A 16,427-nucleotide genomic window follows, 5' to 3' on the forward strand; every position below is an offset into this window, starting at 1 on the left:
CTGGTTGGTCCCCATACATACCTCTAGTGCAGGCACCACGCTTTGTCTACAGAGCCATTTGAGTGCTGTGGAGGTCTTCATACAACTTTTGTCGACGATACACCGTAGGCTTGTGATGGAGCATCAGTAGTGCATATACACACACAGACGCACATACACGCTCACACACAAACAAGCACACACACACACATCTAGCAGATCTCAGAGGAGGAAGATGTATTGTCCTGTGCCTTCACACCCCAAGCCTGAACCCAAGCCCCAAGTCCCTAGCTCTGAACATTTTCCACCATAAATCCTAGAAGGGGACACACAGAGGAGAAGGGAGCAGGGAGAGATTTATAGCAAACTTGCTTCCTGACACCTCTTGGCCCATCCCATAAAATAACAATATCTCCAGATAATTCACACAGATTCTCACCTTTGTCCTTTTGGGGTCTTTGGTGGAAGTCAGTGGGACATGGTCAGAGAATTCCACCCAGTTGGGTTGTCCATGACAACATCAATCCCATATAGCATGGGAGGTGGAGGCGGTATATCTCAGATCTAATTCCTGCAGTATGGGGTGGAGAATGGGGTGAGGGTAGAGGGCATTAAGCAATCATCACCCAAGTGAGAGCATGGCATCAGGGATTTAGCCTGGACTTTGAGCAAATCCCAGCTCAAATTCCTAGCTGTGTGACTTTGGGCAAGTGACTTAACCTCTCTAGGTCTAGGATATAGAATATCCACCTAATAGGATATGTGTGAAGAGTTATCTCAACCCTCCCTATCTTCCACTAAGAGGTGGCTAGGATTGGGACCCTGGGCAAATACATGCCAAAATGCCTGGTATATAGTAGGTGCTCAGAAATGGGTCTGATTCAGAGGAACCGAGGTGGCATAACCTTGAGAGAGTGAGGATGTGTGTGGGAGTGGGGGGCCGGGAACTGGAATGGGGCATGCTCTGGCCTGTGCACCCCCAGTATCTCCAGCCGCAGGAGGATCAGGAGTTCACCCGCAGGGCAGCTGTCAGCAGCTCAGAGGATGGATGAGTGAAAGTGTAAGGGGTGGGAGGCGAAGGTGTTGGGGAGGGAGCTGTCCTCAAATAAAAATGAAAGTATGGTGGATGAAATAATGGGGCTGTTGAATAATAAGCCCCGCCCAAGACACCTCTGCCCTGGAACCCAGCCCTCCTGCCCACCTCCCTCCAGTCCTTTGCCCTGTCCCCTTAGCTGAAGTTTCTCTCACCATAGAGGCCCATTAGTGTACCTGATCCTTTGGGCAGGCCAGAGAGCAGGAAAACCCCCTCCTGAATCCCTGGACCCCTTCCCCCTCCCAACCCTCCCTACCTTCCACTGAGAGGTGCTGGGATTGGGACCCTGGACACCCAGCTCCCAGAGTGATGTCTGGGCAGATTAGTACCCCAAAGCTGGCAGGCCTATTAGGAGGCCTTTGTAGGGGAGAGGGCTGAGAGAGGAGAAAGGGATTTCCATTCTCTGAGCAACTGGATTACACCGTCAGAGGATCAGGGAAGACTCGGCTGCTTAAATTGTCTCTTCACAGCCCAGCCTCTGCCCTGGCTCTCAGCCTCATGCATTCTCAGCAGGAATCTTAGGGAACCTTGTCTTGCTTGCTTTTGAGGTAGGTTTTTGTGTGTATGTGTGTGTGTGATCTGTGTCATCCATGAGGGTAAAACCAAGTCTTTTCTCCTCTCATCCCTCAAAACTTTGACACCAAAGAGGGATTCAAAATGGATCAACTTGCCATCACTTCTACCAACCACTACCTTCCATGAAGACTTCAGATCTGAAGGCGGATCTGGAAGATGTGACTCAGAGAGGTGAAGTGACTCTGAGTCACTCAGCAAGGGCAGTCAAGATGGTTTTCTGACTGTGACTAGGTTGATGGGAGCATGTTCTCTGCGGAGTGAGCCAGGTATATACCGGGGTCTGGAAGGAACCCAAGACTCTGCTAGGAGTTTTGTTCCTGAGCTTTCCTCAGCCCCAATATGAGCTTTAGAAAGAGAGAAGCCCTGCTTTCATTGGGTCTCTCAGGCTGCAGTAGACCAGACCACAGCAGATGAGGGAGGGGGAGAGGAGGTGGGAAGGAAGATTAGGTTTGAAGACTTTAAAGTCTTAAAGTCTAGCCCCAGCCTTACCACTTAACTTTCTGTGTGGCATTGGCCAAACCACCTCCCCTCTCTGAGCTCAGGTTTTCTTAATTGCAAAACAGAGATAACATCTGATTGAGAATTGTTTTGAAGGTACTGAAAGAATATCAATCAGGCATAGCGAAGGTATGTACTAGCCGCTCAAAATATTGGTGGAGGTAGAACTGGAGGTGATTTTACATCCTTTACCTAGAGCTGTGCCCATTCCCCAGAATAAGAGGCTTCACTGCACATTCAAACAACTGGTTCTTCCCACTAGGAGGGCAAATCCATCATGTTCAGCAACTGTTGGCCTCCCCCACCTGGTGTAAGGTTATTGGGGGGTCATACCCCCACACCTTGTGTTCACTTTCTAGAAAGAGACCCAAAGCCTCCCACCCTAGCCCTGTGTGGCCCCTAGAGGCCTTCAGCTGGCAAAGTGGTCATCTCTGACCTTCCTAATGACCTGTGTGTGCGTTCCAGCCAGAAAATTCTATGATCCTGTGACCCTTAAAAGCCCTGCCCTACTAATGGTTTTATGATCTTCCTGAGGAATCCTTTCTTCGCCCTCCCTAACCCCCAACCCCTTTCAGTAGGTCCTAGTCAAAATAAACAACATTTATGACCAGAGCAGGATTCAAGGTCTGCATTGCAAACAAATGCAGAGCCCTTTGAAGGTGCCCAGGGAATCCATCACCGTCCTGGGGTGTGATGCTCCCCAGGCCCAAGGGGAGGTGGGCCCTGGGAAGGCGTGCAGGCCAGGGAAGCTGAGCTCTGGGTCTGCATTTAGAATCTGACAATCCTGTGCTGTGTCTAAGGCTCCCTCCTTGGCACCAAGCCTGCCCTCCCTGCAAGGGAAGTGTGGGGAGAGGAAGAAGGGGACTGGGCACAGCCAGAGGTGTCCACTGTGATCGGCAAACTTTCCCATCCTGTGTACAGGTCCCCTTGGTCCCCTTGGGGGCCAAGACCTGACCTGGCATGTCATCAGGGGAGAGGGGGACAAAATGGAAGAGTGGAGAAAAGACAGAGAGGCAAATGGAGAAATCCTAAGCATGTGGGTTAGAGCCAAATCACACAGGTCTCAGGCCGCATCACTACCTCCAGTGCCCATCTGGATGGTGAAGCAACAGTAGTAGCCACCTTGCAACAACTTTCCAACAAAATTAGTCTAACTGCCTTCAGAAGAAAATCAGCCAGCAGAGCTAAAGAGGGAGAGAGAAACAGACTCTGTTCTGAGTTTCTCTGGGAGGCCCTAAACATCAGTGAATGAGAACAGTGAGGGAGAATTGCAGGCCTTCTGTCCAGGACTAATCGCTCCCCTCTAGCCCACCCCAGATAAAAGGCAGAACCCCTCCCCACCACACCCTCTCTTCAGCATCCTCAACAGGAGAGAGGCCCACAGGCAGTAGCCCACGTCTCAGCTCTGCCTTCTGCTTGCCACGTGGATGAAATGCCTCACCTCGGCTCTCAGCCTCCTCTGGCAGGCACGGCTGCAAACAGATTTGTTTTTAGGGGGACTGGCTCTGCCTGGGGAATGGTTGTTGGAGAATATTAAGGTAGGATTCCCAAAGGCCCAAGTGTGAGAACAGCTTTCTAGGACACGCAGCTCAAGGCTTTCGTAAACTACTGCACCAGTCTCCAGAACTGGGCCACGGGCCTAGGGGCTGGTGTTCTCTGACTCAGGGCTGCAGGAGGGAGGAAACTCCCCTGAGGCCTGTGCCTTATCATTTACACTACTAAAAATACTGTGCTACCGGACAAGTTGGGTGAGGAGCTAGACAGGATATATGTGTAGGTAGCAAGATATCTATCCCAGTTATCAGGTACCTGCTTATAGCATTTGCATATATGGCATGATAATTAATGTTTGACGAGTGAGAGGGAGAAGGAAGATTAGAACAAAGATAAAAGGGAACAAAGAGAAAGCTGAAAATGTAGGTATGAGTTTTTTCCAGGATAAATATAGTTTGTTCAAAAATTATCCTCTTCTTAAACTAAAGGAATAATTTTAATGACTTTTTATAATCTTATGTGAGCGAATTTAGAACTTTCGGCAGAGTACCCTGGTGCCCAGCACAGTGCTTTATATGTGAAAGATCCTCCATGGCATAGAGTTTTAGGGCTAGAAGGGCCTTAGAGAGCATCTAGGCCAGTAGGTCTCAATGTTGGTTGGTTGAATATAGAATCACCTGGGGTGATTTTTAAAAAATAAGATATTCCTGGGCACCCATCTCCAGAGATTCTGATCTAATTGGTCTTGGGTGGAGCCCAGATGTCTATTTTTTCAAAGCTTCCAGAAGATTTTACTGGGTAGCCAGGGTTGAGAACTACTGGTCCAGGCCAGTACTTAACTTTACAGAGATAAAAACTGAGACCCAAAGAGCAGGTTACTTAGGCTCACACAGAAAACTGACAGCAGAGCCAGGACCACAGAAGACACTCAGGTATCCTGATTCATTTGTTAAATGAGCAAATAAAAGATGGATCCTCTTTCGAAAGCAGTTCTGTCTGCAGAGATCAGCGACCCGACCCCCACATTTTCATATTATTTTTATTAAAGGCCAGGCAGGCTGGCATCTTGACTCTGCTCCTCGTGGCCTCCCATCTTGAAAGCCTCAGGGCTCGCACAGGGCACACACTCAATTCAGATACTGTCCACCAGGTCTGGAGCCTCCGAGAGTAAGAGGGCAGCTGTTGCACCTTGGCTTGTGGAGTGTCAATGTATGCCCCAGAGCAGGGGTGCAGGAGTGTGTGTGCAAATGTGCACAGGCACATAGATGCACACTTATGTAGGAGTCTGTGCAGAAGATTCTCCTGCATGTGGGTACCCGTTTTTCAGGTACATCTGCACTCGCAGTGAGAACACTTACATGTGTACATATAAATACCCACATGTGGGATGGTATGCGCGTTCATGTCACCATCCATCTATGCAGCAGCGTTGGTGTGTGAGAAAATATATATAAATGTACCAAAGATTCTAAAATGCTGGTATATGTGTCTGTAATTGTGTACAGGTACATAAAGCTGAATCTATGTTTACAGAATTTACACTTACATGACAATATGTATGGGGCTGGCTGGCCATTTGAATGTGTGTGACTGGCAGTCTGGGCATGCAGGGTGCAAGTTTATGTGGAGAAAGAAAAGGTTTCTGCTATTTCTATCACATTTCTCCTAAGTAATCATTGGGAAATATATGTGTTGGAAAACTGTATCTTTCATGCTTAAATATCTCGGCATATATAAATGAAACATGATTATTGTGCCAACTGAGATGCTACACATTAACATTGTTTATCGATAGAATTAAATAACGCATGCAAGGCCTTGGTAGCATTTCTTACAATTTTATTTAACATTGTTTTGGCCAAGCAGCATTTGGCAAATGTCACATATACACTGTAGATTACTGCAACAAATGCATAATTTGTAAGATATACAACACATAAGAAGTGTAACAGAGTAGTGACATCTAAAAATTCCAACTGTTCCCCTCTTTCTTTGGGCTCAACTTATTCCCCTTCCTTCCCCAAATCTGATTAAAACCCATCCCTTCACACTTCCCTAGGAGGTCCCGGCATTTGTATTTAAGAGAGATAAAATGGAGGGTGAGGATTTGGGGTGGGAGAAGAGATAACACTCTAAGACCTGGTCTCTGGAATGTTTCTACTCCTCCCCAGTCTGTCAGAGGCAAGCCCAAGCCCCAGCATGTGTTAAAACAGGGAGACCAAAAGAAGCATTTTTTATAGGTTCTGCACACCCTTCGGTTGACTGACAAAGTTATTCATTCAGAATGAGTAAAAAGAGCATTGAACTTATCAAATTAGTAGTAAATCCTTCATTAAAAGATTCATAGAAGTGGTTCCCTGCTTCTCTTTTTTAAGGGGAAGCTGTATCCTCTCTTGAGCCCAAAATGAGAACAGCTTCGCACGTCGTTTACAGGCCTGTCTGCTCACCTTTCAAATGTGTGCTGGCCAATGGCCTAGAATGTTGGCTAAATCATGAATGGCCTGAGAGAGAAGAAAAAGTCAAGAGCTGGGAAGGCTGAGATTTTCATCTATAAGTCTAAACTTGAACATGAACAAGAAAATGGTAGAACCATAAATGAGGGTCCTACAAGCTTAAAATGCTCCCTTACCAGCTACTGGGCAGTGGAAGCGGTTGCACTTACTTCTCAAGGCTGTTGAATAAATGGCACCTGTAGGTCTTCCCGAAACTTGCAAAGAAAGGACTTCTTAGTCTCCCAGGAGCCAGGGCCAAGACCCCACATGGAACCTCAAAGCTCTGCTCTCTAGGATCTATTTTTTTACCACCACTGGGCTTCATTTGGGCATGGCAGTATCAAGGTTGAGACAAAGAACTTCCTACACCTGCCTTCCTACACTCTAAGTTTCTCTAAATCTATCCTACTGAGACCCCTGAGGCCTCTGAGGGAAAGACTGAACATGGCCATGTATAATTGGAACAACAATTGGACCCACCTCCACTCCCCAAATCCTCTGCAATGAAGTAGTCATCAGAACTACCTTTCCAGACAGCCCTCGGCCCCTCTCCACCAACAGGGATATCAGCCAGCCTGCTTGGGGGACAGCTGCACACCAGCACCAAAGAGTATTGTATCATCTTCACACCGCTCGAGTCAGGAAGTTGGCTCTCCAGAGCCTGGTGCCATGTACTGTGTCTCCTGAGTGAACATAGAAAAAAAAAAAGTTTCCTAATGTTTGGATTAGAAGTAAGAATGGTGACAAGCACCCATCAATGTGTGTGCCCCTCGCCAACACACACACACCCCCCACACGCTCCTATACAACCAGCCCGTGCAGACGAATCATGAATCATCTCCGTGGCTGAACGTTTTAGCGTTCGGTAATATTCTCAGAGGCCCAAGGTTTTCAGGCAAATCCCAGGTCTGTGCACAAGGACACTGCATAAATCCCTCCCCTTATGAAAGGCCAGTCTGAGCAGATGGGACCACTCTTAAGTAAACTGCTGAGCCCTCCCTTCATCTACCTCAGGAGGAGCGGCAGGGGGCTGGTCCTACCAGCCCAGAGAGGAGAGAGCAGCAAAAGCTGTTAATTCTGAGGCTAATGTTCACATCCCCAACTTATCTCTCTGAGGGAGGTGTGCGTTTGACCACACCAACCTCCCTCCCCTCCCCCAAGGGGAAATCAGATCTTGAAGTCAGACTGGAGGAGTCTGCTGCAGATCAAGTGGTGGCCAGAGTTGGGAAAGCAGATATGAGCACTGAAGAGCTGGCCAGGGCTAGGAGGAGGCAAAAGCGAAGAAGGCCTCTCAAACCCAGTTTCTTCCATGCTAAGTCTGGGAAAATTACCGCACAACAGCTCCACTTTCTGACAACTTGCCTCATTATTTTTATTAAATAAAAAATTTAAAAAAAAAGAAAGAAAGAAAGGCCAGATGATTAAACACTCGGTGGAGGTAGAAGCTTCCTCCACCCTGTTCTCTGTCTGGTCTCCCAACCCGCAGCCTAGGCCAAATATATAACTGCACCATCTACCACCCCAGGCCCTACTCATCTCCCCAGGTGTATCAGGAAGACATAAGGCAGGTAGATGGAGAGAGACAGACCCGGGCACCCCAGGTGCTTACAAGGAAATGCATGGACTGTGAAATTACACCAGGGCTGGACAACTTACCACCACACTGGAACCCTTGGGGTACTGAAATAATTAACTTGCTAATCAACTACACCTTGTTTTTCCTTTCTTCCTGGAAAAAAACAATTGCAAATCGCCTTGACATCAGGTTCCTCTGTCAGTCAGTTGGAGACAAGCAATGCTTTGGAAGAAATATACTCTCTGCCTCCATGTAGACTGAAATGGGTTTGACCAAGTTAGGCTGCCTCTGCTTCCCCATTCCCACCAGGCCTGGGGGCCACACAGAGACAGAATGTTTCTAGAGATGCAGGGTTTATGTCCATGCCACAGAGCTTTTCTATCTCCACTAAGCTTTCTTGCTTTCGGCCCTCTTTAGCCTGCTTGCTGGTGCTAAACAGCCAAGATCCATGTGGAGAAAAGAGGATTGATTAGAATCATAATAATAATCCCCGGCATTCGGCATTCGTCTGGCTTTAGCGTTCACAAAGTGTTTTCACACATTATCTCCTTCAGCCAGAGGAGGTTGGAGCTGGAGGGACCTTAGCAACCATTTAGCCCAATCCCCTCGTATTACAGATGGGGACACTGAGGCCCAGAAGGTTAAATGTCTTCTCCAAAGGCCATAGCTAAGGACAGTGTGCCCAGGTCCCCACGTTCATTGTCCGAAGATCCTGTGTCGCCTCTGATCCTCTGAAAAGAGGGAAAGAGCATGGTCACCTTTTTGCTCCACAGTGGATATAAACAAAGAAATCAAAAAATTACAAGAGTAGCTCATGAAAACAAATAAAACAACTCTCATAAGAAATGGTTTGGGGAGGATGGGAGTGGGAGAAATCAGTCTAAGTCCTGAATGGAACGCGTTCATTAACATACTTCCCTCACTTCCCTCTCTGTGTTTTTGTCCCCTCATCTTCCCTCTTTTCTCCAGGTTTAAAAATAGGAACATTATTCAGTTGCGGGGGGTGGGGGGGCGTGCTTTTCTTGGATTCAAATCTGGCACCTATGCCCCCAGGATTCACAGCACGATAGGCTCATGTGTGCATGTGTGTGTCCACTCAAGACATTGGATTTAGCGGTGACAAACAGGCATCTCAATCCTTTCACAGATCGGATGATTTGCAAATTAATAGCTCTTTCCCCCCAAGGCTCTGAGGAGGTGAAAAAAGATTTCTGATGAAATGGTGGGGGGAGGTGAAAAAATATAAAATGGGGAAAGGAAGTAAAATGACATTGAGTTCTGCAGAAAAATACTTCCCTGTGAAAGGCTAGTGTTTGTTTGGATGTGAAATCTGTGCGTTTCCATAGGGCCGCCTTGCCCCGGTTGCCCGAGCCTGTTGGAAGGTAAGCGGTTCCTTTGTGTGTTCGTTTATTACTAAGCCCAACTCTTTTCCCTCTAAAACTCCTTCTTCTCCCTGTTGAGCTGACCATGCTTCTGGATTTATGAAGAGAGATGTTTTAGCAGAAATCCCCCAGAGTGTCCCATCAGCCCTAAATCCCAGGCCCGCTCACCCCCCCAAGACCCCATGACACACAGCATGCCAACACGGCTTCCTCTTGCCTATGCATTAGCCATCCATTGTGGCAACCTGACATCTCTCACACATAAAACCGTAAGAGAGAAATAAAATATCTGTCTCTTGGCGAAAATAAAGCTTTGCCTCCCTCCTGATGTATAGGATATAAAATAAAGCCGCAGCTCCAATAGTGGCTTTTCCTTATGCCGGAGTTGCCTTTGCACACACGGAGACAATGAAGACGGATGGTCTGGGACGAGGCCTGGCCTCCTGGGGCCGCCTTCACCCTTTTTTATTGTCATCTCTTCCCCCTCCCCGCCTTTTTCTTTCTTCTTCACTTTCTTTCCTTTCTGGTTTGGATTTGCCTTTTATATGCCCTTCTCTTTCTTTCTTCCGGAACTTTATTCCTCTTGCCCACTTTCTTTCTAAAGCATGACAGAGACAGGGAGAGAAGAGCCAAGTTTCTCACCTTCTCAAACACGTCCACCATCTCTCCCCACCTCCTCCTTCTCCAGACCCCAGATTCCCAACTCTCTCTGGACTACCAGTCCCTATGACGAATTTTGCTGTTACTGCTTGGGGATTTGCTTTGGTCAAATGTACAAATGTTCCCAAGGGACAATTAAGAATGTGTTTAGTGGGGTGGGGGGAATGGATTTTTTTCCTGGGTAGCTGTCCTTCCCACCTCTTTCCTCCCCCTAGGCTGGGCGGTTTATAGATCTCAGCAATTATTTATTTAGCCTCTGAGGGGGCCAACAGAGAAAAGCTGCCACCTCCAAGAAGTGAGAGTTGACATTCACCACCCAAACCTAAGCCTCAAATCTGCATCATCAGAGCCTGTGAGCCTTGGGACCCTTCCAGCCTATTCAGCTACCAAGGGTCTGTCTATCCAAGCCCAACGCTCTCTCCCCTGCCTCTTCCCCAGTCCTGAAAACTGAGGATACTGTGGGGGAAATAAGAGGAGCCCCTCCCCATGCTCACACAGATAGAACTATCCCCCTGACTCACATGGTCACAGAGACATGGTCATTGCCTTGCCCTCTCCCACGATGCATATGCCTACCTTTTTCTCTTCTGTCCCCAGAGGCCTCACTCTTACCAGGTGTGTATTCCATCTCTCTCTACTCCTGTCTGGGTAGGTTTGTCTCTTCCCATCCTTGCCCTGATCTCATCCCTCCCACTGCTCCCTCTCTCCATCTACTCAAGTCTGCTTCTCAACTTATTCAAAACCTCCTCTCCTGCTCTACTCAGGCCTGCAGGACACATCCCAGGTCCTAGGAAAACTAAATAGTATCTTAAAGAAGGGGGACAGAGTCTAGGCTCCTTGGAGGGGAAGGAAATTTGGTGTTGCCTAAAGGTAGGAAATGTCCAGCAGAGGGGCAGTGGGTGGCTTTCAGCCTCTGAGATTGATGAAGGGCCTCAGTGTGTGTGTGGAGGGCTCCTGGCCACCCCTAATCTGAGATCTTTATTGATGCAAACATAGAGGGGCTGGTGAGGCAGCAACATCTGTTGAACTCTGCCACCCAAAGGAGGCGGGGGGGTGGCTGCTTAGAGCTGCCAAGTCCAGAAAAAACTCAATCCCTGTCCCAAAGGTGGTTATCTGCCACCCAAAGGAGGCGGGGGGGTGGCTGCTTAGAGCTGCCAAGTCCAGAAAAAACTCAATCCCTGTCCCAAAGGTGGTTATCTTTGGGGGTCTCTTCATCCCCTCCCTCCCCCTCTATCCACTTGATATCTCTCCAGATATCGGCAGTGGCCGCCACCATTAGGTAAGGGGAGAGAGTCAATTAGTGAGAGGATTAATTACTGGAAGGCATGAGCCCCGTTTGTCTTCCTTACCGGGTGTGAGTGTGTGTTCAGACAGAGGAAACACGGGCACGCACCCAAATACACATTGTTGTCATGCCGTCTTAGACGTTTTATTTATTTGTTGGATTCCTGCCCAGAGCTGCTCACATGCTTTTCCACGGGCCGAGTGCGCTGAGTCTCCCACCAAACTCGTTGCCTCCTTTTCCCCCTCGCCTATGAATACGCCTGTCACATACCCGCGCACCCTCGAGTCCTGTCTGCTGCCTGCAGGGTCCTTGGCTCAGGCGCCTCTCCACGGCCGCCTTTTCTTTCTTTCTTTTTTTTTTTTTTTGTCTCCTGGGTATCTTTCTGGGTCTTCTTCCCTCCCCTTTTTCCCCCCCTCTCTACTCCTCTATGCATTCCCCCAGCTCCTTTGATTCTTTTATCCCTACATACTTTTCTGCATTCCTGTCTTCTTTTCTCTGATTTTCTGCCCTTATTCTGGGTTCCTGTCCCTCCTCACTACTCTCCCCCCACCCATCTCTCTCCTGCCTTCTGTTCCCCTTCTCCTGTCCGAGAGGATCAGCGTCCTGTCTTAGCTCCGAGGTGCGGAGCCAACTTGCATCTGATATCACCACGCTCCACTTCGCTCCCCCCTCCATGCCCAGGGTCCCTCCAGCCCTCGTGGGAAGCCAGTATTGTTTACCCAGCCCAAGCACACACCGTGGAGCCCCAGACGGATGCTGCCCTTTCCTGGCCTTGGAGTCCCCCAACCCACTCTCTACCCCCACTTCAGAAGACATAGGATGGGACAATGTGATAAGCACTCCCCCACCACCACCCCACGCACTTCTCTCTTTCAATAGTGCACTGAGGGATCTCGAGCAAACCCTCTAATTTGGGTTTCTTCCCTGGAAAAGAAAGATAATACCGATCCCCCCTCTTACTATGTGGTTCAGGGGACATAGTGCTGTAAACTGTAAAGTGCTGCACACAAGTAGGTCATTTCCAGGAGAGCGCAATGAAGTGAAATGAAGACAACTCGAGGAAGGAGTGAACAAGAGAGAAAGGAAAATGTGGAGAAGTCAGATCAGATCCGAGGGACCCTGGCCAAAGTTTCCTGTGTTGCGTGGGCAGGCATCCTTACCGAGTCCATGCGGAGTTTGTGTGGCCTCCATGACCCGCAGGATCCAGGATGCGCCCAGCTTGCTTCCCGCTCCCTCTTCCTGGCCCCGCATGTCTGGTCGCACTCCGTTCCTGCGGCCAGGTGCAGGTAACCACCGAGAGTCCACTCTGCCTCAGGTGCCTCCTTTTGAGGCCTCTCTACTTGTTTCTTAAGGTTGTGGGATGGACAGGAGCGCGGTCGGTAAGCAGGAAAGTGCTTGCTGTTCTCGGGGGATCAACAGCAGTGACCCTGCAGAGCATGCTCCAGTCTTTGGGCCGCGGGAGCCACTTGGGAACATCGGGGAGTGAGCTGAGGTGGGGCTCGGAACCAAGGAGACTTCGAGGAGAAAGGAGGTGCAGGAGGGGGCGCATTCAGCCCCCAAAGTGCAGGGCATCTGGGGAGGGCTAGCAGAACCCCCTTCGTCCCCAGTTTCCCTGCAGGATCCTTCCTCAGGGGCTGATCCTCAAGGCGCCTCTGCGAAGAGAAACCTAAAATGTGAAAGCCCCTTCCTGGGCCTTCTGGGGCCTTTTCCAAGAGTATCTGGGGATGAGGTGGAGAGGATTCTGAAGCCACTGAGGATCACCGCATCCAGAATTTACATGTCCTGGGACCATGTGCGTGGTTATGGGTCTGTGTGACTTGTAGGGTATTAGGTAGGGAAGTGCTTGTGCACTTCAGGATGCAAGCAGTAGCTGGCAGTGAAGGTGAGGAGGGAAGGTTAGTGCTCCTCACGGAGCAGACATTGGTTTAAATGCTGAGCTGAGAGACTTGGGAGCCGGGAAATTAGGAAAGCCTGGTAGTTTTCTCTCCATGTCCCTGAGAGCGATTACATTTTAAAATAAAAACTCAGTGGAAACTAAAAAAACATTAATCTAGTGTGCTGTCACCGTGAAGGTGTTAAATGTGGACTTTAAACCTAGAATCAGGAGCCAGGAGGCGCGCGTAGAGTTGCGCTCTCGGATCTCCTAGTAGATGCGGGGTTCGTCCCGCGAATCTGTTTATTGAGCCATCTGGACAAGGAGACAAGCAGAGCCCGCGATGCCCCAGAGCCCACATCCTGTCCTCGCCCTCAACTCCTCTACTGCTTTGTTGCGCCTGCAGGGAGGGGTGCTCTTTCCCCCACATTGACATCCCAAGGTCCCTGCACCTCCCAAGGGCGTGCAGCGACCTACTCCTGCCCACCCAAAAGAAGGCGGCGGGCCTTCGGTTCAGGAGGGGTCGGCAGCCGAGTCCAGCTGTCACCCCGTAAGTCCCCCGCCGAATGCCCCCCACCCCCATGGCCCCTCTGCTTTGCATGAGAAGAAGCCCAGCTGGGGCAGGGGCGAGGGCGAGGCCCTCGGGACAGGGTCCCCTATAGATTCCAGAAAGGCGGTTGGGTCGAGGGCGCTAGCGGCAAGAACCGAGACAGCTGGAGGAGGGAGGAGCGTGGAGTCCTCTGGACTGGACCAGCCTCTCCCCGCGGACCTCACTCAGCGCAGAGAGCTGGGGAGGCTCCTCGGGTCCTGATAGAGGAGGCGAGGACCCCGCGCTGCGCAGCAATTAGTGTCTCCCCGGGTCCTGGAGTACCAGGTACGGGTCGGCTTGTTTCTGGAAGTGTCGGGTCCGCAGGAGGAGCACAAAGCCAAGTCTGAGCCCTCGAAGCTGGCCTGCTAGGTTGGAGAACCGCCTTTCCATTCCCAGCCTTGCCCTGAGCGCCAGCCTGGGAGAGACTCATTGAGGGGGCTGATTCGAAAGAGATAACCAGTCCCAACACCTCCCTCCCCGCAACCGGGAGCCGAGCCCAGGTGTCCGTGTGGAGAGGGTACCGTGAAGCATTAGAGGTCCCGCACCCAGCGGTCAGGATATGAGGAGCGCCAAAGGGGCTCTCGGCGGGACTGGGCTTTGCCTTCCAATCACAAGGTGATGCGGACGGCAAGGCGGGAGTGTCGGCAGGCCCCGGGGTTGCAGGGCATTACGAGCGGAGTCTTGAAGGCAGGAAATGGGCGTTGGCAGAACCCTAAAACCACAGTCCCACAGAAACACAAACCAAATTCTCCGTAGCGGTTTCCCGATTCGTCCGAAGAGGGTATTCTGTTTGCAGAGGGCTAGATTCTCTGCCCACCCAGGCTCAGTGCAAGGGAGTTTCAGCGCGCATTATCCCCAAGTTAGCCCCAGGCTCTGTGTGTGATGTCCGAGCCCCATACAGGTAGTGGGATCAAAAGGCCAATCCCCAAACACCAGTTAGACCCAACTGGCTGCCCATACTTAGTTCCTTCCACGCTAGGGCCAAATACGCTTTCCTAGCACTCCCTCTCCCAGAAAACAAAAACGAATAGCAAAAGAGCAGGACTGCCTAGCCATGCTAGCTTCCAACTTTCTATGGGTAAGCATAGAAATAGTGCTGTCTAAACGGAATTTGGTATTTAATTGGTATGGGCCAGAGAACTAGAGTGACTCTTCGAGGCTAAGGCTTTCAGGACCCAGACACGACCCCCACGTCCGGGGTAATCCGCCCCCATGGGCAGTGGTCCCGAGTTTATACTCCAGGCGAAATTAGGGAGGTATGGGCTCCCTGGGAGTGAACTACAGAGAATGTGCACAGTCGGCGGTTGTCTGGCGAAATTGGTGCCAGCCTGCGGCCTGGAAAAGGGGAGGACCGGAAGCCAGGCCCACTCTACCCGTGCCCTGCCCACCCCAAAACACTGCTGCCTCTCTGTGGAGACCCCGGCACGTCCCCCTTTCCACCGCCAATTCCACCATCCCCCCAGCCGGCGCTGGACTCGGCGTTTTTCCGCCTGATTGCTTGTTTTTTTGTTTTGTTTTGTTTTGTTTTTAAGTAAAAGGTGTCTCCGGATCACAGCTTCCTCACAACTTCTCAACAGGGTTGCAACTCCTCACCCGAGGTGCTTCCCCACCCACTCCTTTCCCCCTCCCCGGCGGGCGCCGCGCCTCCGGTCTCCCCCGCCCCCACCAGGAAACCGCCGGAATCAACTTTCCAAGACCGCGCTGCGGGAAACGGACACCCAGATCTCCCAGAGACCGGGACCTTGTAGACTTTGGATGAATTAGGGGAGGGGGTACAGAAGGAAGAGCCGGAGGAGGGAGATCCTGCTGCCAAGTGCCCTCCCTCCACCACTCCTCCAAAGTCGCGCGCTGGGCTCGGGCAAACTTCTAGGCCAAGAAAGCAAGAAGAAGGGAGGAAAAGCAACACCCAATGTATTGCAAAGCCAAACAGTGCACCAAGGCCGCCAGGGCTCCCGGACCCAACTGCACCCCAACCTTCAACAAGGCTTGATTGGATTACTCCCACCTTCTAGCAAAACTCTGCCCTCCGCCTGAGCCTACTCCCGCGTTCTCTCAGTCCCTCCCGTCGAAACCAGCGCCTTACCAGAACAGGAGGGGGCCCAGGCACTTCGCGACCCGCCGCCCGCACCGCGCGGGGCCGCGGTTGCGGTTGCCACTGATCCTCTAAACGCGGTCTCCCCGCACTCTCCCCGGCCGGGGGATGCAGAATGGTTTACAGAGGGACCGCGAGCCGCTGATTGGTCGTAGGCCTCCGTGACGTCGGCGGGCGCTGCATTAAGGCGAGGGGGCTTCCAGAGCTCAGCCAACAGCCAGGAGCAGTGACCGAGCCGCCGGAGCTGGGGAGAGACGCGCCGGGGCGGCGGACTGGGCCAGGAGACCGGGGATAGAGGGACGCTTGTCCAGAGAGAGCCAGCAACGAACCGCGGCCCGGGCGGCGACAGCGACGGCCGGTGCCGAGCTGCTCCCGCCCCACAGAACTCTAGCCACTGCGCCAGGACGTTTTTAAAAGCTCTCCAAGCTACTCCCCCTCCTCCTGACTCCTCCCGCTGCAAAAGAAAAAAAAAGGAAGGAAAGAAAGAGGCTAGAAAGGAAACCCAGATTTGCCACCACAACGAAAAAAGAGGGGAAAAGGAAAAGAAAAGAAAGTCGAGCAACTGTGGGGTTGGACGCAAGCAGCCGAAGTGTGGGCCAGCGATGCGGGGCACCGCGCCGAGGCGGCCGCGAATTGTGACTGGAGCCACGATGCACGGCCAGGCGCGGTGAGGAGCCAGCCAGTATCATCTCCCCGAAGGAGTCCAACCGCAGGGAGGGCGGTCCCGAGAACACGGAGGCCGCCTGGCAGGCCACGGGCCAGGTGACGGGGTTGGGGCGGTGGGGAGCGAGCGAGTGCGTCTGGCTGCGTCCGCCCGGAGTTGTCCCTCTCCTATCTC

The 16,427-nt window shown here is 51.3% G+C and overlaps 1 long non-coding RNA gene across 1 annotated transcript; it reads right to left on the reverse strand.

Moving 5' to 3' along the window:
• Positions 1-5,107: 5,107 nt before the first annotated feature.
• LOC120620859 (uncharacterized) lies at positions 5,108-15,834 on the reverse strand. The gene is made up of 3 exons (XR_005658007.1): positions 15,581-15,834; positions 12,196-12,687; positions 5,108-6,815 (listed from the first exon to the last, which is right to left on the reverse strand). It is a non-coding gene; the product is annotated as an uncharacterized LOC120620859 (long non-coding RNA).
• Positions 15,835-16,427: the final 593 nt, after the last annotated feature.

The sequence above is a fragment of the Pteropus medius genome, unplaced genomic scaffold (genome assembly GCF_902729225.1).
Source record: "Pteropus medius unplaced genomic scaffold, Ma_sr-lr_union100, whole genome shotgun sequence".
NCBI lineage: Eukaryota > Metazoa > Chordata > Mammalia > Chiroptera > Pteropodidae > Pteropus > Pteropus medius.